Source organism: Notechis scutatus, chromosome Z, assembly GCF_049901735.1.
Source record: "Notechis scutatus isolate UNSWTSFEM ecotype Mainland chromosome Z, rNotScu1.2, whole genome shotgun sequence".
NCBI classification, from domain to species: Eukaryota; Metazoa; Chordata; class Lepidosauria; order Squamata; family Elapidae; genus Notechis; species Notechis scutatus.
Window position 1 is genome coordinate 29,498,521 of NC_142025.1, and position 21,905 is coordinate 29,520,425.

Consider the following 21,905-nt stretch of genomic DNA (forward strand, 5'->3'; position numbering starts at 1 on the left):
CTCTGAGGATAAGGGCCTTAAACCAGAGTTACCTGTGCTCACAGGTCTTTTCCACCCCACATTATTCAAGTCCCTGTTATATAAGGCCAAGAATGCTGCCCACATGGAGTCTGATTCCGGCACAGAGACAGTAAGGAGACTTCGGCTCCATGGACACGCTTTTTACAGAAACCATTATGCAGATGGACATTATTCTACCACCAAAGTTGTTCCTGGTTGTCATACGTAAACAGTGGGCTGCTCCAACATCAGGTCCCTCCCTTAGTAACAACGACTGAAAATTTTACAGTGTAAGCACCACAATTGATTCAGCTCTTCAGCTGCGTATTGTAGATGCCCCTGTGGTTGCGTTGGCCTCTCCTCTGCCATACCATCTGAGCTGGAGGAGGCACTTAAAACGGAAGAGAAAAAGACTGAACAGATTCTTCAGTGTTCGCATTAGGTGGCTGCTTGGGCAGTGAGAGCATCCACAGTGGCCTCATTCTTTACCAGAGCATCTTTAAGGTAGCTACATCAATTGTAGGAGAGGATTGTGCCCAGGGACACATCTATCAGGACATAAACAAATTGGTGGCTGCTGCTGAGTTTTCAGTAGATGCTACTCTGAATGCGGCTTGTTTTACATCTAAAATGGTGGCATCCTCGGTAGTAGCCCGGAGCATGCTATGGCTTTGCCATTGGCAGGCGGATCCTAAAAGGACATATAAGTTGGCTGTTGCCCCTTTCCAAGGGGACAAACATTTTGGGGAGGCCTTGGAGCCGCTGCTCAACGAGTCCAGAGATAAGAGGAAGGTCTTCCCTTCTCTCTCTAGGCGCAGTGAAATTCATCCCACCCCATACTTCAGACATCCATTATTTCGATCTAACAACTCTGGCCAGCAATTTCACCATACTCAAAAACCAAGCAGGCCGGAGCAGACATCCTTTTCCAAATAAACAGCCCTTTCAAGGAGGAGAAGGTCATCCATACCGACACTCTAAATGACTGCTCGCCTTCCCTTCCCATCGGAGGCCAGCTTACCCACTTTGCTGATCGATGGGAGGGGATCATTATGGACTCCTGGGTGCTATCAGGTTTTTCACTAGAGTTCCTCTCCACACCCCCGAGGTTTTTTGTCCGGTCTCTCAGGACAAGGTCCGACAGGCCCTAATGGAATCCCCCATACACCACCTTGGACATCCGTGCAATCGAGGTGGTTCCAGAGGACCAGCGGGGCACAGGGTTTTGCTCCCATCTCTTTGTCATACCAAAGGCCTCGGGGGGCTGGAAACCCATCCTGGATCTCAAATGTCACAATGCCTTTGTAGCATAAAGGAAGTTCAAAATGCAGTCACTGAGTTCCATCCTTCAGAGCATTTGGGAGGACAACTTCCTCACATCTATCGATTTGACAGAAGCTTACCTTCACATCCCCATTTGGGCCCCTCACCGTTGGTTCCTACAGTTTTATTACAAGGGTCAGTACTATCAATACAGAGCCTTTCCCTTCAGACTCTCATCAGCACAGAGGGTCTTCACCAAAATTTTTGCAGTCCTGGCAGCCTTCCTTTGGTCACTCCTGGTGAGAGTGCAATGTTATGTGGATGACATATTCGTCCAGTCGTCATCGGAACCCCAGGCCAAGGGGTTCACCGTTCAGGTTCTGCAGGCCCATGGGTTCTCCATAAACATCAAAAAGAGCTAGTTTGTCCCATCCAACCAGCTATTACATCTGGGGGCAGTAATAGACACCATTTCTTGCAGGGTTTTCCTTTCCCAGGACCACCTGAGAAACCTACAGGCAGTGACAAAAGAGATAAGGAAGGAGAGGACAGTGACCTTAGCCCTCCTGTCAAGACTCCTGGGGAAGATGGTGTCATGCCTGGACATAGTTCCCTGGGCTTGGCTTCATTCCAGGACCCTGCAGTGGTTCCTCCTGCCATATCAGAAGGCAGGCAGGAGCCATTCCTTAGCAGGGTCACCCCCCAGTGATCAGGTCTCTGATTTGGTGGTTATCCCTGGCCATCAGCAGGGGGTGTTTATTCCGAAAGCCCCATCACTTAACCATAACAACCGATGCCAGCTTATTCAGTTGGAGGGGCTCACCTTTTGGAAATGGCTCAAGGAGGACTCACGAAGACAGAGGCTGGAACATCAACAGGCTAAAGTTGAGGGCGGTGTTCCTGGCACTCAAACAATTCTGGAACAGCGTAGAAGGGGTTCGTGTCCTTATACTCATGGACAACGTTGCAGCCAAAGCTCACATAAACTGCCAGGGAGGGACTCACTCTAGGTCTCTCATGAGAGAGGCCGAGAGGATGGGCCTCTGGGCAGAACAACATCTTCTGTCCATAAAAGCAGATCATATCTTGGGAGTAGAAAATGTACAGGCCAACTGATTGAGCAGGACAAAGATGGATCACTCGGAGTAGCGGCTCCATCCATCTCTCTCTAGGAGGTGGTGGACTGGTTCGTCTGCTGGTTGCAGACTTATTCGCCACTCTGGAAAATGCTCAACTGTCAAGATTCTACTCCTGGTTCCCTGCCCTGGGGCAGAGGGAATCAACGCCCTCTAGGTGCCAGTGGCCTCAGGGTCTGTTGTATGCCTTCCCACCACTGCCATTCATCCCCAAGGTGTTAGGGAAAGTGTTGGAGGAAAGGGATCAGGAGTTGCTTTTAGTTCCTCACTGGCCAAGGAGGTCCTGGTTCGCAAATCTTGTGGGGTTGTTGGTGGCCCCACCCTGGAAGATTCCACCAAACAGGATCTCCCTTTTCCAGGGGGTTCTGGTCCACCTGGACCCTCAGTGGCTACAGTTGACCAATAGGATGAGTGGAGATCCCTGAAATGGTCCGTCTCTTCTCCAGGGTCATCCAAATTATTCAGGCCTCCAGACGACCTTCCACGAACCGCATCTACGATGCCACTTGGCGGGCCTTTTGTGACTGGTCCTCCAGATTTGGGATTGACCCCCATCGGCTACCATAGCCCAAATCCTGCAGTTCCTCCAGGACAGACTAGACAAAGGTCTTGCAGTCAACACCATCCATCGTCGGGTGGCAGCTCTTTTTTAGGTTCTGTCGTGGTAAGAGCACAGCACCCCATGGTGCACAGATTTATCAAGGGAGCTGCTAATCTGTGTCCACCTATAACTCACAAGTACCCTACCTGGGACCTGGCTAAAGTTTTGTCATTCCTGACTGAGGCACCTTTCAAACCTTTCAGGTCTGCCAGTTTCACTTTTCTTTCTTTCAGAGTTTCCTTTCTAGTGGCCATCATTTCAGCAATGCGTATTTCGGAACTGTCTGCTCTGTTAGTCTGATAGGACCTATGTATTTTCCACCCAAACAAGGTGATCCTTAGACTGGATCCTGCATTTCTACCTAAGATAAACTCCTGGTTCCACAGGGCCCAGAAGGTTGTGTTGCCTGACTTTTGTCCTAATTGGAAACATAGGTTGGAAAAGACATGGCATATTCTGGACATGAGAAGAGCACTCTGGATATATATTATGTGGACTGCCTCTTTCCGGAAGTCGGAGTCGTTCTTTGTTTCATTCCATCTGGTGACCCTGGGGAATAGGATCGGATGGCTGCCCGCCCATAGGACACTACGCTTTGGTATGTCCCTTGCTGATGCTGCATTTGGTAGACATGTGTTACAACAACTTCTTTCGGAGCAGGGATTGCAGGATCGGATGGCTGTCTGTCCATAGGACACTACGCTTTGGTATGTCTGTTGCCTGGACTCTTGCAGCAGCACTATGGAAAAGAGGTGTTGGTCTTACCTGAACGCGTCTTCTCAGAGTGCTGATAGAGGGTGCCAGTCCCACTCTGTGGACCATCCAGTCTTGTGAAGGGGGAAATTGTTTATGGTTTTCTTGCCTTATCCTTGGTGGTTTCTTGTTTTCCAAGACATGTTGAATCTGTCTCGTTGACTTCGCTGAAGCTGGGGTTGCCTAGCAACGGAGGCAGGTCTTAACAGCTTTGACAGACTCAGTCCTCAAGCTTGGAAATGGAATTAACCCTTGCTTGGACTCTCTAACGGCACTCCAAGAAGACGCATTCAGGTAAGACCAATGCTTCTTCTCCTTAAAAATCTCTAGTGTTGAACCCTATACTATTTCAGACAAATGATTGTCCAATTTCTTCTTAAAAACCTCTAGTGTCAAAGCACACAGAACTTCTGGAGGCAACCAGAATTCTAGGTTGGTTCTCTTTTTGATTATTTGCTTCTTGTCCTAGCTTCAGATACTTTGGAGAATAGGTTGTCCCATTTCTGTATGGCAACCCCTTAGATATTGGAACACCGTTATCATATCATCCTTATTCCATCTTTTCATTAAACTAGATATATCCAAATCCTGCAACTGTTCTTCGTATGATTTAGCTTCCTAGACTTGGCCATCAACAGTAGAAATCATGCTTCATACGTGTATCTAATTTTCTTTTTGCTTGTATTGAAGGTTTACGTTTGAGTAGATTTTAGTAAAGAAGCTGCTCTTCTATACATGAAATCATATATTAGACTTAGGTCATTTATAAATGATATACTTCCAGTACTTTTAAAATTAAGTTAGTTGACATTACTACTTATGATGACAGCAAAGTTCACATTGTAATTGCATCCAAAATATGTTATTTAAAGAAGGTCATGTTTTCCATAGTAAGAATGATGCAATCCAGTTTTTCAGCATGGCACAGAACTGTTAAAATCTGCAATAGGAATGCACTAAGTGACCAGCGATAGTATATGGAAGGACTATAGCAGTTTGATTTATCATCAAGACGGCAATGATAACAGCCAAATTAATAAAGAATCAAACATCTTGAAAGAAAAAATAGAATCGGCCATGGGAAAATTGCTGAATTGTAAAGCCCCAGGTGGAATACCCGTGGAATTACTAAGACCAGTGCTAATTAACATCATCACTGCCCTGTATCAAAAGATATGGACTACATATCAATGGCCTGGACTGGAAAATATATGTTTTTATCCCATTAGTAAAAAAAGGCAATACCAGAGACTATTCCACGATTGCATTTATTTCCAATGCAAGCAAGATTCTGTTAAAAATAATCAAAGAGTTACCTGATGTACAGATTAGCTTTAGAAAGGGATGCAGCACTCAAGCTCACATTAGAAATATTAGATGTATTATGGAAAAGGTATGTGAATATCAAAAGGATCTTTATATGTGCTTAATTGATTACAGAAAAGCCTTAGATTGTATAGAACACCAATAAGCTATGGGCAGCTTTGCATGATCTTAGTGTCCCAACTCAGCTGATCAGATTCATCAGATCACTGTGCACTGATTAGGAGGCAACAGTGTGAATACTTCATGGTGACACAGATTGAGTCAGAACCTGTAAGGGAGTTAGACAGAATCAGTAATGTGGTTAGACAGAATTTAAACCTTTTTTCTTTTTAAATCTGTTTAATTCAGTTTGCTTATTTAACTGCCTTCCTGGAATATTTTACTTTTGTAAGAATTTATAAAAAATATTTTGTTATATTTTCCAGAAATAGATATTCAGGCATATATTTGCATTTCTGTATTCTGTGAAATAAAATTTACGTACTGTAAACCCTATTCTGTATACTAGAGAAGGCTTAAAGAATGAAGGCATACAGAATGGAGGCATTCTGTAGTCCTCAAAGTCAAATTAGCTGTAGAGAAGATGTCTCAAACTACTACAATATCTGCTATTTGAGAAAAACTCATGAGCATTGTCAGTTCCTGACAGCTGTAGGATTGCCTGTGGGCATGTTGCTGAAATTTCAATTGTAATTATACAGTACACTTCCTTTAACAAATTGTGTTCCCAGCTATAATTATAACAGCTTTATTTGCCTCCAGCCTGATCCTTATCTTAGCACCCACCTTCTTGCTACCAGATGATTTAAGTATGGTAGAGATTCTTTTAAAGCTGCAAATCTAATACTTGACTGCCTAAAAAAATGCCTCTGATCAGTCTTATTTACTTTTACGAATTTGGATGGATGTGTGTGTGTGTGTGTGCGCGCATATACACATGCACACAACACACAGATAGTTTCTTTACCAATCGGTTTCTGCTTATAATAGCAAAAAGGAATTAAGAAGGAATAGATATGAATCATATGTTAAAGATTGGGGAACTCATAACTTTTATTCCTACAGCCTCCTATTGGCTATGTTAACTTGGTTCAAAAACTTTTTGAAACATGTTTTTGTAAAAGAATAAAGTATACTAAATTTACTCCTGTTGATAAATCTTTGCCATATGTAATGAGATCTAACACATATTAGAATAGCCTTTAGTAAAATTGTCAACAATTTCACTAAATTTAGTATATTTGGATATAGTGCTATTCTACAAATAGAAACACTATACTTGCATGACAATGGAGGTATTAAAGAATCTTAAAAAGGTAATAGAAATGGGCCCTTAGATATTAAATAGACATTTTAGATCTATTATTTGATATATCTACACAAGTACTCTTGGTTGGCTTCTTGTGAAGTTCTTTTTGGGTTAAGTGAGTCTAGTAATGAAGTAGAACAGACAGATATCTTTGGCAATTCTTTTTTCCCAGGGGGAAATGAATTTGTCAGTGAAAGTAAACTGAGCAACTCATGCAAAATTTTGCCATATTTTCTGTTAGAATCTTTTGGGACATCTGGTTGAATGCTTTGCTAAAAGCAAAGTATATTATATCCACCACATTCTGTGGTTTGCTAACTGGCCATGCTATTAAAAAGGAGATCAGTTTGGTTAGCTACAATTCATTCTGATAAACCTACATGGAATCCTTTCTTAATTTTATAAATGCTTATAAGCTGATTATTTATATTTTATTCCAGAATTTTGCCCAGTAATGATATCGAGCTATTCATGTTTATAATTATCTAGACCTTTTTTTACCTTTTGTGAAGATAGAAACAAAACATGCTCTTCTCTTTTTTCTGGTGCTACCCCTGCCTTCCATATTTTTTCAAAGATTATGTAAAGGGCTCTCAAGATAACATCTGTACTTTCTTTTAGTTTCACATCTTAGTAGTCATGTTTTCCCTAGCAATCTCTAGGGACTAAAGATACACTTTTTTGTCAGTTGTTTTACTTGGCCTGTTTAAACATTTTGAGAGAAAATTGAGGCAAAATAGGAATGAAGGAATTCTTTCCTTAACATCTTCCTTACTATCCTCATCTAGCAATAGCTTCACTTTTTTTTTTACTGACATAAACCAAAAAGCCTTTTGGGTTGCTTTTATATTATCTCACAAATGTATGTTTCTATGTATGCCTTTAAAATATTAAATAAAATTTCTATATGAAAATATTAGCTAATTGTTGGTAAGCCTCTTTGATGAATCATCTATCTTCTCTTTCTTCTATATGCTACTTTTAAATCCAAGATCAAGTGAAAGTTCCATATTATATATATTATTTGTTATAAACTCCTTTATTTACTACTCATTATTTTAGTCATAAATTATAAATAAGTTTACATTGATGTATATGAATATATTTTAGAAGTAACATAGATTCTGAATCAGTTTGAATAATCATTTTAGTTAAGAAATCTGGTATAATTGCCAAGTTTTATCTATCAATTTCCTTTAGTTTTTAGGTGGATATTTGTTTTTATTTATTTGATTTGTCAATTGCTTACAAGATAATAGGTATAAGTATAAACATGAGTAAGAATACAGGAAATAAGTAGGAATAAATGGGGACAGAAGGACAGGGATGGTAGGCATGATTGTACACTTATGCATGCCACTTACAGACCTTTTAGGAATGGGGTGAGGTCAATAGTGGATAGTTTGAGGTTAAAGGAATGGGAGTTAGAGGATGTAACAGAGTCAGGTAGTGCATTCCAGGCATTGACCACTGTATTGCTGAAGTCATACTTTCTGCAATCAAGTTTGGAGCAGTTTACATTGAGTTTGTATCTGTTGTATGCTCTTGTATTGTTGCAGTTGAAGCTGAAGTAGTCATTGACTGGTAGGACATTGTAGCAGATAATTTTGTGTACTATGCTAAATCCAACTCTAGGTGGCATAGTTCAAGCCCAAAATTTCAAACCTGGTGATATAGGGTATTCTGTTGTGAGCAGAGGAGTGTAGTACTCTTCTCGTGAAATACTTCAGGACTCGCTCAATTGTATTAATGTCCGATATACAGTGCGGATTCTAGACTGATGAGCTGTATTCGAGTACTGGTCTAGCAAAAGTTTTGTATGCTTTAGTTAGCAATTCAATATTTCTGGAAGAGAAGCTTCGTAACATTAGATTTACAACTCTTAATGCCTTTTTGGCAATGCTGTTACAGTAAACTCTGGTGCTTAGGTCATTTGATATGTGTACTCCAAGGTCCTTGACAGAATGAGGATCATCGACAATCCGCCTATCTTGTATTTGGTGTACTGATTTTTTTTATCAATGTAAAACTCTTTCAAGTTCAAGCGAGAATGCATTATAATGGTCTTCTGTAGTATTACAGCTAGAGAACAGAATGTGCCAATCAAGAGATAATAGGTCAGCATCTATGAGATCATAATTGGCTTTTTTGAAGTTGTATTTTGGGGATCCATCATTATGATCCTCTTTGTGAGGACATAAATTGAGATAAAAGTCAATCATACTGTGGTCACTGTTTGAAAAGGGTTCTTGTATTTGTAGGCCATATATTGAGTTTGAGCTGTTGCAGAAGATGAGGTCAAGGAAGTTGTTGAATCTAGTGTTGTTAGTTACTAATCGATCCAGCCCCAGTGTAGTAACGGCTTTGTACAGGATTGCATGTATGAGTTTGGATGTGCATTCATTTAGGGTCCAATTTAAAAGAGGTAGATTGAGGTCACCAAGGAAAATAAGAAGGTGTGGGCAAGAGGCAGCCCACGTTAGCAGTGAAGTTAGTTTGTTTGCATGAACTATGTCATAATCGGGCTCTATAGCATAGTAAGAAGTGGATTGTGGTATTTGAGGACAGTTCACAGACGATGGAGATCAAAATTCCTGTGTAATTTTTTTTAGATTTAGGGATTTTTTGTAGAAGATAGCAACTCCACCTCCTTTTCTGGATTTCGCGATCTGACCGATAAATGTGATATTCTCTGACTGTGATAATGGAGTCTGGAAAAGATGCATTTAACCATGTTTCACAGACAAATATAATGTCGAATATGGTCATGCCTAATAAGATGAGGAATTCATGCATTTTGTTTGCTAGAATATGTGGAGTATACATTGTATGAACCAATATAAAGAAGTAGATTATTTACACATCACTCTCATTTAAATTATTCCAGACTAAAATGATAGAAATGAATGCACACCTATACTTTGAAATGCTTTATGGCCTAGTTTATTCATGGGTTGGTGTGAGAAGTGCTGAGTATTTTTACCACTTCCCTGCTTGCTTATGTTTGATTGTATACTGAGGGAGGGAAATCCTATTTCAAAACAGTGACTCAGGCCTGTTAGCACTTTTGTCACATATTCCCTTAGCTTTTTATCAAACCAAATGTTATAAATTTTTAAATTACCAGATTTGAACTTAATCAGGAAAGATAGCAGGGTTGAAGAATTCGTTAGATCGTCTCTGGTCCACAAGAAGACTCCCCCCCCCCCATACTTGGTTTATATGGTAAAAATCTTTAAATCTTTTACAAGGGAAAATGGCTTGGAAAGTGTATTATTTATTTGCTTATTTTACTATCTATTTATTTTTTAGTATCTCCAGTGATATTCCCCTGTTGGGTTCCCAAGTTATCTGTTGTTAGAGCCAAGTCTTTAGGCCTTAGAGAAGGGTGGGAGCCAAACCAGGGATAAGATGTTCCAAAGAGACAGAGTTACAGCAGAGAAAGCCCATTATCTGAAACTTCACTGACCAGAATTCCTTGACTAACGGGGCCTGCCAAGATGGCCTCTGCCAGAGTGGGTGAAGAGGGCCAGTTGCAGTGGGGTGAAATGATTATATATGTGGAATTGAAATTGGCATAATTTAATTTAATAGCAGGCTTAAATTATGGCTATTGTTTTATTAAAAGGAGAAAATGAACTTTTAATTGATTTATCAAATACATTTATTTATCTCCTACCTCTAAGCAGCTTAAAGTGGTTTATGGGTTGTGTTTCATTAAAAAAAACCTCTTTAGTACCATTTAGCTGGCTTGGTTGAGAAGCTCAAGCTCATTTAAGGATAATAAACTTCCTGTCTTGAATGAAAATTTGAAGGTTTTCCCCTGTCTGTCAACTGCAACATAGTGCTACTTGCAAAGAGTAAGAACATTCATTTTTTTATTGGTCCTGAAATGTTTATATTAAAATCCTCAACTTTTTCAAAGTACTTACAAAAGTCAAATCATGCCCAATTTATACATAGAGAAAAAGTTTGCATTCTTCACATGCTTACACCTTATTTTATCTAATTAAAGTTTTTACAATAACTTGTCAGAAAATGAAATGTATTAAAGGGACCTTCTTATAGGTGATTTAATATTTGTTAAAAGAAATACATTTGAATAACAGATGGGACTACGGGTTATGTGACGTATTAACAAAGCTCAGCTAAATGCTGTGGTAATTTTTTGTCCCTGAAACCTTAAAATACACTTTTATGATTGGAAGACATTTTGGATAAACAATGCTCAGACAGCCTATTGAAATAATTTAGTATCTGTGTTGTTTATTTTAAATAGGACTTTGCTCACAACAATAATTGGTTGACACTATTTGACCTTAACACACAACTGCAATATTTAATGAACTAAATTGACATAAGGAGTAAGTCTTGATAAATAAGACAATTTTTTTAAACCTTTGGAAATATTCTTGAAATCTCTTACTTGTAGATTGACATATTTTCTTTCAAATAGGAATAATTGAATAATTTAAGGTACATTTCATGTTTTGGATCTCCATTCTGTCAGATAAATAATAGTTTGTTCAAAACTGAATTATTGCCATAGGGGAAAAAAACTAGCTTATTAAAATTTAATAGAAATGTGCCATCATGAAAGTATTAAAATAAGCAACACTAGAACTGTAAAATATTATCTATTTACAATAATTTGATACGTTGTCAATAACAATATTAAGGAAATATTAAGGAAATCTTGAGGTACTATAATCCGTTCTTTAGTAACATGTCAAAGAACTATGAAAACTAGACTTATGAATATTTTATTTATAATTTCTCATATTGAGCAAAATTATAATCTGGATTTTAGATCTTTCAAACTTGGGTTTATTTTAGAACATAGGTTTCTTCTCTCTACATCATCCTACAATTTTTGTATTTTGAAAATCTTCCTATTAATTGAATGTTTGAAGGCAGTTTGGAATAAAGAGCAGAAAAACTATAGATGGATAGAGGAATTGGTTGAAAGGTGCCTCCCCCCTAACTAGAAACCATGGAAAATATATGATTTATTTATCTAAATAAATGATTTATTGATGTATTATTATTATCAAATTAGTGTCAACTTTAACTAGCTACATAGAGTTTCTCCATGATAGATCTGTTCCTAAACTGATCTTCAGGTCTTCCAATACTATACTCATTGCTATTTTAACTGAGGCCATTTTCCTTGATTTTTTTATTGTCTTCTGCAGAGAAAGGGCATTAGTTCTTACCTGATACGCCCATTCTCTGGGAATTGTGACGAGCATCCAGTCAGGATCTGCTGTTCAATAGGCTGAGCAAAGTTCTGAGGACACTCCCACTTGCTGCTTGTCCCCAGTTTAGCAAAGTCAAAGTTGTAGATTACTCCGCTGTACTCATCATGTTGCTCATCATGCTTGACCAGGACCAGACCAGAACCAGATGGTCATCTGGGTGGGGCTGGATGCTCATCACAGCTCCCAGAGAATGTGTGTATCAGGTAAGAACCAATGCCCTTTTTCCAGTGAGCTGTTTTGAGCATCCAGGTCTGGGACATGCCCAAGCTGGCGTGTCCTTACGAGAGGGCCTCCATCTGGTTTGGAATCTCCCTTACCATGTGAACCCTTTGCAGAACATGTCTGCTGAAGGCAGCTTCCGCTGATGCAAAAACATCCAATTTGAAATGTCTAATGAAGGACAATGTTGACAACCACGTCGCCACTCTACAAATTTCTGTAATAGAAGCTTGTGTCGTCCAAGCCGCTGATGTGGTGCACTCCTGGTGCAGTGTGCCGTGATTCCTCTGGGCACTGGTAATGTCTGGAATTCATACATCTTTGCAATAGTGGCTCTGAGCCATCTGCCCACCTTTGAAGCTGTGACTTTTCTCCCTAGGGTGGAGGGTTGAAATGAAACAAAGAGGGCCTCTGTCTTCCTGTGGGCAACAGTCCTATTGATATAAATGCGGAGGGCCCTACGCACATCTAGGGAATGTCATTGTCTCTCTAATGCAGTGATCCCCAACCTTTTGACGCCGCGGCCCGGTACCGGCATCAGCTGGGCGCCGCGCCCGGCACCGCATCAGCTGGGCACTGCCATCTTTTTGATGAAAAAGTGCTTCCGGTGACTCATCGAAGCACGCCATCGTGGCGGCGCCCTTCGGTGAGCTTTTCCGGCAGAAATGGCTTTCTACCCAGAAAAGCTCACCGAAGGGCTGGCGCCGCCATCTTTTGATGAAAACGTGCCCGGTGAGCTTTCTACCCGGAAAGCTCACCGAGCGCTGGCGCCGCCATCTTTTTTGATGAAAACGTGCTTCCGGTGAGCTTTCTACCGGAAAAGCTCACTGGAAGCACTTTTTCATGAAAAAAGATGGCGCCCAGCAAGCCGCGCCCAGTAGGAGTTGTTCCGCGGATCGGTAGCGGTCCGCGGACCGGTGGTTGGGGACCCCTGCTCTAATGCATGGGTCTGTCTAGGGCAGAAGAGGGAAGAATCAACTCCTGCACTTGGTGGAAAGAGGTATTGACTTTGGGGATAAAAGTCAGATCTAGGTGAAGAATCACCCTATCTGAGTGAAAAACGCAAAAGTCTTCTCTTACTGAAAGAGCAGCTAGCTCAGATATTCTCCTGGTGGAGGTTATCGCCACCAGGAAAACCACCTTATATGTTAGAAGGTGAAGGCTGTTAGTTCTCAGTGGTTCTAAAGGTGGTTTGGTGAATGCTGTAAGAGCCTTATTCAAATCCCAAGTGGGGTATCTGTGGACCACAGGAGGACTTAAGTTAGTGCCCCCCCCATAGGAAGCTATATACTCTCAGATGATAAGTGAGATTGTAAGTCACCGCAGGAGAGGACTGAGGCTAGGGCTGTTTCCTGCCTATGCAGTGTATTTGGGGAGAGGCCATTGTCTAATCCCTCCTGTAGAGAGTCCAGTATATCTGCCACCGATGCTAAGGTGGGATTTATCGCCTTTTTGTCACATCACCTGGAGAAGATCTTCCAAGTGGCGTTATAAATGTGGATCGTAGATGGACGTCTTGCAGCCTGAATAATCTCAATGACCTTGGTGGAGAGTTTCTCACCTTTGCCAAGTGGCCAGGTGGAGCCATTGTGGTTCCGGATGTTGAATGGGCTCCTGGCTGAGGGAGACCCTGTCCAGTGGAATTCTCCAAGAATCAGCAGTCGAGAGGTCCATGAGGTCCGCAAACCATGGGCGTTTGGGCCAGTATGGTGCCAGCAGAAGAATTTCTGCTGTCTAATTGTTTCCTGATGACCTCTGGTATCAGAGGGAGGGGAGGGAATGCGTATAGGAGGCCCTGGGGCCAGGGACAGTGGAGAGCATTGATTCCCTCCACTCCCTGAGTCAGGAACTTCGAGAAAAATCTGGTAGTTGTGCATTGAGGGGCGAGGCAAAGAGGTCCAGGATTGGGAGGCCAAATTGATCCGGCATCTCTCAGAAGAGGCTTGGGTGCAGGTGCCACTCAGAATGGCCAACAGTAGCCCTGCTCAACTAGTCAGACAGTAGCCCTGGGTCTGGCCCTGCTCAAACAGTCTGCTTGGATGTTGTGCTGTCCTGAGATATGTTCCACCTTGATGGATTGGAGATGGCTCTCTGCCCCACGGCAAAGCCTTTCCACCTCTCTCATGAGGGACTTTGAATGTGTGCCCCCCTGTCGATTTATGTGTGCTTTGGTGGCCACATTGTCTGTGAGAAGAAGGACCTGCTGTCCCTGGATCTCGTGCCAGAACTTGCGGAGGCCGGATAGGCTGCCTTGAGTTCCAGCCAGTTGATGCTGGAATTTTTGTCTGTTGGAGTCCAATGACCCTGTGCTACTAGGGGCGGGGTCCAAGGCTGACCCAAACAGTTTTGTCCTATCAAAGGGGGTGGCTGCCACTTATGTTTGGTATCTGCCTGCCAATGGCGGAGCCATAGACAGCGTGCTGTAACTTGGGAGGCTATGGCTCGGGATGAGAATTTGACTGCATTAAGGGTGGCATCCATGGAAAATTCCTTCACATAACTTCGCTATGTCTTGGTGGGCTCTGATGTTAGTGGCTGGAATGGAGTCCTGTAGGTGACGTAGCCACTTTAGGGAAGTGCATGTGAAAAAGGACGTGGCTGTGGCCTCTTGATGACCCAAGCATCCACCTGGTGCACCCTACATAGTGCTAGCTCTACCCTTTTATCTTCTGGTCTCAGTGTCTTCTGCCTCACTGGGCATGGTGGAGGAGGCTGCTAGGACCACCATTGGATCATCAACTTCTGGTGTTTGAAGAGACCCAGTCAATCGGGACCAGCCAAAAGAGACCCCGCGCCGCACGCCAAAAAATCGCACACACAACACCAATGCTACACACCCTTCCTTTCCAGCCGGTCAGGTGTGGATCAGCTCCGGAGCTGGGCAGCCGCTTCCCTGATGGCGGGGCCGAGGCCACCGCCTGGGGAACGCCCACTGCTTTCCCTCGCCAGGGCTGGGCGTGGCGTGTTGCTCTGCTGCGCGTGGCCCCTGCCTTGCAGCATGCTTCTCGGCTGGTCTCCTCCTCCTTGGCCATACAGAACAAACCGCCAGAGAAGGAGATGACCCCCGGCTGCGCCGAAAGAGGCAGCTACTAATCTCCGGCTTTGCTCCGCTTCTCCAATGGTCCGACACCACCCTGTTCTTGTGCTGCAAAAGAGGCGGCTAATGATCTCCGGCTCTGCTCTGCTTCTACAACATCCGGCGCCGCCCTGTTCTGTGTCAGGCCCAGCAAGTCCGAGCAGCCGGCGCACAGAACAGGGCGGCGCCGGATGTTGGAGAAGCAGAGCGGAGCCGAGATCATTAGCCGCCTCTTTCGCAGCACAAGAAGCCTCCCCCAACTGGCCAGCTGCTCTCCTCCTTCTCTGTCTGTTTGTTCTGTATGGAAGAAGCCGAGCAAACGTAGTGGCGGCAGGGGTGACGGGGCATGTGTGTCCCTCCACAAGGAGTATGAAGGGAGGCAGACACCACACCTCTCAAGAAAAAAGTAGGTGCCAAAGCCCTGGCTGTCACCTGGGAGGGGACCATGGAGGAACCCATCACATGCCCTTGTTGCCTCCCTTCATGCTCCTTGTGCATGCTGGGAGCACCTAACTGGAGCAAAAGAGAGCGAAGGTTAATGCTTTTTTCTGTTTATGTTTGATATGTACTGTTAACAAATGCAGTTTTTTATATGTATCATATCTTGTGCTGACCCGGCCCGTCTGTCAAATTTTAAAAGTCAATGCGGCCCCCGAGCCAAAAAGTTTGCCCACCCCTGGCATAGATGGAGGCAAGTCTTGAGGGAGGAATTCCTTTGCATGGACCCCTGCTGCAGTTGGGGTGAAGGTAGCCTCAGGCACCATCCTGGGTCTTTTGGCTTGTTGAGTCTGTAACCCTGATTGCATGGAAGCAGGGAATCTCAGATCAGCCATGTTGTTGAAAACTGGTCTAGGGGCCTGAGGGATGAATGTCTCAGGTGCTCCTCTTGGGGACCAAGGTAGAGCTCTCTGATTGTCACTGCCTCTGTTGGTGACCAAAAGGTCCAAGGGTGGGGTTGGGAGAGGCCCAGGAGAAGCTGTGGAAACTGCTGAGGAGGCTGACTGTTGATTCTTTTCAGCCTCCTGAAGACTCCTCTCCAGATGTTTCTCCAGTGCTTTTTGGCGGCATTTCTCATATTTTTCTGCTGCCTTTGAATGTTTCTTAGAGCGAGAGGAAGCCTTGGATTTTTCCTTGTCATGGTTCTGGTAGATATTCTGGACCCTGACTCACTGGAAAAAACTGAGCCTTCTCCTTCCATTGCATGCCTGGAGGCAAGAGTATTTCTTTGACTATTGGGCAGTGACTATTGACCCACAGGGAGTCTGCTCCGGAATGCGGGCAGTGACTCCTAATGACAGTCAGGTCCTTGCAGAAAAAATAAAATCCAAATTAAAAAAAATTCCAAAATGTTTTTTTCTGAATTTAAATTTCAAAAACAAATTCCAAAAATCAAAACAAAAATCAATTCAAATTTCAAATTATTTGAAGCTGACCTGTCACAACTGCAGGACAAAAAAAAAAATTACCAAATTTATCCTGAGTCTGAAAATTCCCTGTGAAATTGCCTCTTAGAAATACAGTTTTAATGTGCAGGCTGTCAATGGCCTAGGTGCGAACTGTCCACTGCCCAGCTGGCGCTGATTGTAAGAAGCCTCTGTGTAAAGTGCTATTTCCAAAAAGGTGACCTTGAGGCAAGTTTCAACCTTGCAGTAAAAGCCACTTGCTGTAATGATTGAAAACCAGTTAAAGGAAAACTTCCTCTTTGGAGCTGCAACAGCAAGGGGGGGAAAAAGGCATATTTTGGATCGTTTGAATTTGGCATGAAATAAAGCCGATCCCAAATGGTGCCAGCTGTAACAGCCACCGGTGCAAAATTTAAATCTGGGGAGCCTTGGTGCGAGTGTGGGAGTAAAAATCTTGAAAAAAAAAGAAAAAGAAAGGAAGGCGACACTCTGAAAAGGCACCAAGTAGTGGAACTGCACTGGAGTTACCAGTCCCTGCTGCTGAAGTCAGCAGAGTGATTGAAGCCTTTAACTTTTAAAAGTGAGGCTTCAGCAGCGGAATCGAGCTCCAGCTCTTCACACCGCTATGGCCCCTTAAAGGGGACCTGCTGCAACTGACGGACAGCTGATAAAGTCAATTGTCAGTTGTCAGCAATTGTAAAATAAAAAATTAAAATTAAAACAAAAATACTGTCCAAAAAATAAAAGGACTGGTCTTACTAGGAAGATCTGATAGCCAGAAGCGTTCTGATGATCTTGGTCAGTATACATGTCTAGCTCGAATGACAGGCTGAGCTAAACTGGGGACAAGCAACAAGTGGGAGTGTCCTCAGAACTTTGCTCAACCTATTGAATGGCAGACGGAAGTATTACCCTGACCTGGATGCTCAGAACAACTCACTGGAGAACTTGGTCTTCTTATAAACTATCTACTTATGATAACTAGAGCCTGGTCCTTTGTGCCTTGAATGAAAACTCTGATTTGTTAACTGATCTGTTTTATTTAGATCACTAAAAGTAGAATATATATTTTGACTCTGTATATACATGAAATCTAAAGAAACACATTACTTGGGGTACTTATGCCCAAAACTAAATTTGGAAAATGGGTTGTTAATATGGAGTTGTTAAGAGATCACATGACTGCACTTGTTTTAATGACCAAAAAGTCTGATTGTTCAGCAGATAGTTTAAAAAGTCAATAATATTTTATATGTGTGAATTGTTTACCCATTTTTCTTGCAGAATTATATTTAAAAGCCACACTATTTCCATATAGTAAAGCTGTTTTAGAGCCTTTGATGTTACAGTATTAAACATAATGCTGCTTGACTGAGTCAATTTCAGGGGACCATTGGTAATAAGCGCACCAACGTGCCTACCGTCCCTGTCCTATTGTTTCTCTTATTCTTCTTTTATTTTTCTTATATGTACCCATTTCATGTATTCACAACTATGTATACACTTATACTTATTATCTTGTAAACAATTGGCAAATCAAATAAATAAATAAATAAAAATAAATAAATATTTTATAATTAATTGTTGGGGATGATCATAGCTTTCATGTACTGATAACTGAAAGTTGTTAATCTGAGTACAGAACAACATTTTTGCACTTAGCTACTGTTCATGAATTCCTAGTAATTATTTCCTCCTTACCTTCAACATTTATAGATGCATTTAAAACTTCTTGATAAATGTCTTCTAAATGTATTGACTCTTGGAATCTAGTATTGACTCTGCTTAGAGTAGTGTATCATCTAATACATCAATATAGACTTTTATTCATCATCAATTACAGGTTATAGACTTTGAATTGCTTGGAGACTTCTCATTCTTAAAATAGGTTCAGTAGTTAATTGTGAAATATTTGGAATAGATAGAATTTAAAAAGATGCTTTTTAATGTGTTATCCCTACGTTATAGTGATTGTGTTTGCAAATATTAACAAAAAAGAAGGAAGAGCGCGCTTATAAGGAAAGCTGTTGCTGACCTTTTTTATTTTTTTTGTTTTGTGATAAATAATAAAGAAAAATTGTAGATCACTTTATATCTACACCACAGACTGTACAAGGCAGAATAGCTAACCAAATATATATTTTTTGCTTTGAAAAATTAAACAATCTTCTCACATAATAAAGGTTAATACATAATTTTTTAAAAATAACTTGCTCAGTATAACCAACTTTGAGATGTGTTCTTTATCACTGGTTTCAATTGGGGAAAAAGAAAGCAATCCTGAGAGGCAAGAATAAACAATATTCTCCTTTGTGGTGGAGATAGCATCCAGGATTGGGTAGTCAGTTGCTGCTAGCTGATTGGACTGAGTCTGTCAGATCTGTGAGGACACTTCCCTGTTACCAATGGTCCCCTGAAATTGACTCAGTCAAGCAGCTAGGCCAACATGTTTTCCATTGCTTTGACAATTAGAACATTTAAACAACAAAAATCAGACAAATCCAATCCTGAATGCTATAAGAACGATAGCTGGCTCCTGGTCTACCAGCTGTCAAAAGATCGTCGGTTGGAGCTTCAGCCCGGGTCTGCTGATGCTGATTGGCTAAGGGCCGATCTGATTCAAGTAAGGTAGATAGTTTGATGGTTGGTGTGACTGAGCTAACCTCCACACCACAGAACGTCTGAGTCTTGGGAAGGTTTTTTTTCTGCATCGGAGCATTTTAAAGTGCCGCTCTGATGGCCGTTTTGATTCTGTGGCTACTGGCTGAGGGGCGTGACGGGAACTGTCAACAAGGATTGCCTGTGATTACTGAATTGCCCCAGGAGATTGTCTGGTGGTAATTTTCTTCCCTGAGTCAGGAGTAAATCCAAGGGAATGTAGGCTGCCTGACAGCTCAGGAAACAAAATGACAGATTCTACTGAAAATGCTGGCCACGGGAATAGGAGAGCGGAGGAAACAGCTTGCAGGCTGTTGCGCTCTCTCAGTCCTACAACCCTAAGCCCTTCAGATTCATCAGAAGCTTCCAAGCCAAAAGCCAAGGCTGCAGGATCTCGAAAGAGCTCCAAGGCAACAGAACGAGATGAACGCCGCAGGGACAGGGTGCTAAACAGGTTATGGGCTAAGGAACAGCAAGAACCAGCCCAGAAAAGCCAGAAGCTGTTCCAAACATCACTATGGCAGATTCCAAATTGAAGAGCAGCCTTTAGAGCGAAGAGCTAGGACCTGTCAGACTGACAGGTGGCAATTACAGGAATTGGCCACAGGAGGAGCTGAAGAGCAGTTTATGTTACAAGAACCACAGCTCTCTTGGCATGGCTGAAGGAAGAAATATTTTCTCTGTCTTCCCAGCAACTGAGGAGAATACAGTAACTGGCCAGAGACCCAGAGTGGTCCCAGAGGACACTTTCACACCCACTGCTACAGAGTTCTTTCCAGCAGTGGGACAGGAGCCTGATATGCAGATCAACATGCAGGCTCTGTTAGCTGAAGCAATGAAACAGGGTGCATCAGCTGCCTTAAAGCAATCCAGATGATCACCTTCTGTGGCCTCATGCTCCTCAGAAAGACATAGTCTGAGACAAATGTCCCAATTTCATGATGATTGGTCTAGGTCTGTGATGATGAACCTATGGCACATGTGCCACAGTTGGCATGGAGAGCCATTTGTGCAGGCATGCAAGCCCCATCCAAACTTACCTGCACTGCACATGCGTGTGCCTCCCAACTGATTTTCGTCTCATTTGAGGCCATTTTCGCTCTCCCGAAGGCTCAAAGGAAATACCAGAAGTGCCTGTTTTCAGCCTACAGAGGGCTTCTGGAGCCCAGAAATACCTAAACAGGCCCATTTTCAGCCTCCCGAGGCTGCAGAGACTTCCCTCTAGCCCCCGGGAGAGCGAAAACAGCCTTCCCCGGGGTTTAGAAGTCCTTTGTAGGCTGAAAAAGAGCACTTCCAGTGCAGAGGCTTCCCTTGAGCCTCCGGGAGGGTGAAAACTGCCCCAGACGGGCTGAAAATTAGCTGAGAGGCATGCACATGCACAGTGCAGGTAAAGGAACTGGCAAGGGGTGTTCCGTATGCATGCGCAGGTGGGGCAGGACGCATTGCATTGTGGGTGCCGGCATGCGCGTGCGCACACTATTGGCACACCACAACAAAAAGGTTTGCCATCCCTGGTCTAGGTATTCAGAGTCATACTCTCCTGCTCCTTCTCTGCATGCCCAGTCTATCACATTAGACAAGGGGAATCAGATAGAGAGAGACCTTTCAGATGATGATGGCCTGGATTCTGAGCATCCAGCAGTTTCAGGGCTTTTCCAACCAGCCCTATTTAAATCCCTCCTATTCAATTCTAAGAATGCCACAGGACAAGGGAAGGTTCTGAAGCCTCCACCACGCTTCTGAGGACCCCAATAACCCACTTTTTTCAGAGAAAATCATAACTGCAGATGTCATTCCATCACTAAGGATATTTACTACTGTGATCCAGAGACAATTGTCTTCTGGGTCAGGCCCCAGCCCATCTTCGCTTGATAGGCAGTTGTTCAATGTGGAGGCTGATCTTACCAGAATGCTGGAAATACCCACAGTAGATGCTGCTGTTGCTGCTCTGCAGTCTAATTCTGATATTCCTGGTGAGCCTGAAGACTCCTTGAGGGCAGAAGATAAACGGGCAGAGCAACGCTCCAAAGAACTCATCAGTCAGCCTGGGCAGTGAAGACCTCCACTGCTGCATCATTCTTCAACCGGGCCTCCCTCATCTGGCCACTTGAATTGCAAGATAGAATTCAGGCTAGCGATATGAGATCTCATCAGCACATCAATAAACTCTGGGCAGCTGTTAAGTTCTTTGCTGATGCCATCCTCAATGCAGTCAGGTTCACATTGAGGGCTATAAGATTGTCTCTTGCCTCTCGCCATCTGCTCTAGCTCAGACAATGGCAGGCAGACATGAGGTATAAGTAGAGGTTGGCTACTTCTTCCTTCAAAGGGGATAAATTGTTTGAAGAGGCTCTTGACCAGGTTCTGGTGGAATCTAAAGACAAAGGAAGAATTTACCATCCAGGCCAAGACATGGCAAATTCCGCTCTGCACCTTATTTTCACCGTCCCTTTTTTAGGGTGATGGAAGCTGGAACGGGGTTTTCTAGATCTCAGATACATTTCATTCCCAGACAGGATCAACAACAGGATCAGACAGGTAGAAACCGCCAGTTCCAGAACAAGCAGCCCTTTTGAGGGGGAAGGGGTGTCCCTTCCAATGCCCTAGATAAAAACTATGTCAGTCCTCCCATTGGTCTTATTTGCCAGGCATTGGGAGGAAGTAACTACAGACACCTGGATCCTGGAGACGGTCTGTTCAGGCTTGTCTCTGGAGTTCCTCTCCATACCCCCGAGGTTTTTCATTCATTGCCCTATTTCTAAGAATAGGGAGAAAAGGGTTCTCATGGAAACAGCTATTCAGCACATGCCGGAGGTCCATGAAGTCCAGCTGGTGCCTGTGGACCAACAAGGGATAGGATTTTATTTCATCCTGTTTGTCATCCCAAAGGCCTCGGGGGA

At 42.9% G+C, this 21,905-nt stretch overlaps 1 protein-coding gene across 8 annotated transcripts in view; it reads left to right on the plus strand.

Annotated features, from left to right (window-relative positions):
• The window catches only part of TBC1D5 (TBC1 domain family member 5), a 448,530-nt gene that overhangs the window by 57,656 nt on the left and 368,969 nt on the right, over positions 1 to 21,905 (plus strand). The gene's annotated exons all lie outside the window — the stretch shown is intronic.